Genomic DNA, 466 nt, shown 5'->3' on the forward strand with positions numbered 1-466 from the left:
ATGAAATAGATTGATTAATACAGAGAGGACGAGGAGGGAATGAAACGGAAAAGAAAGGTGGAAAGAGAGAGAGGATATAAAAGGTTGGAAAAGAGAGGGAATGAATAAAAGAACACAGTAGTGCGTTTCTCTGTTTTATAAGTATAAGCTGTATATACCTGGAACATTGCGTGCATGTTCTATGGACCAAAGCGAGCGTTCATCAAACTGCGCGCATCACACAGGTTTACATATTATTAATGCTATACTTATCCCACAAACTAATCTGTTTAATAGACGTAGAATGCACATCATCCTGATTGTAGTTCGTCTTTCCACGGCTGAGGATTCGCGTCTCCGAATCCCACTGCGGTGTCATCGAGAGGCCGCGCCACGAAGCCTCCGTCATGTACACGATGCTCCTCGCGCCATATTTACAGAACAATAGACAGTTCATTAATCCGGCCCCACCCAGCGACCTGCCCCG

This window comes from Penaeus monodon, chromosome 22, assembly GCF_015228065.2.
Source record: "Penaeus monodon isolate SGIC_2016 chromosome 22, NSTDA_Pmon_1, whole genome shotgun sequence".
NCBI classification, from domain to species: domain Eukaryota; kingdom Metazoa; phylum Arthropoda; class Malacostraca; order Decapoda; family Penaeidae; genus Penaeus; species Penaeus monodon.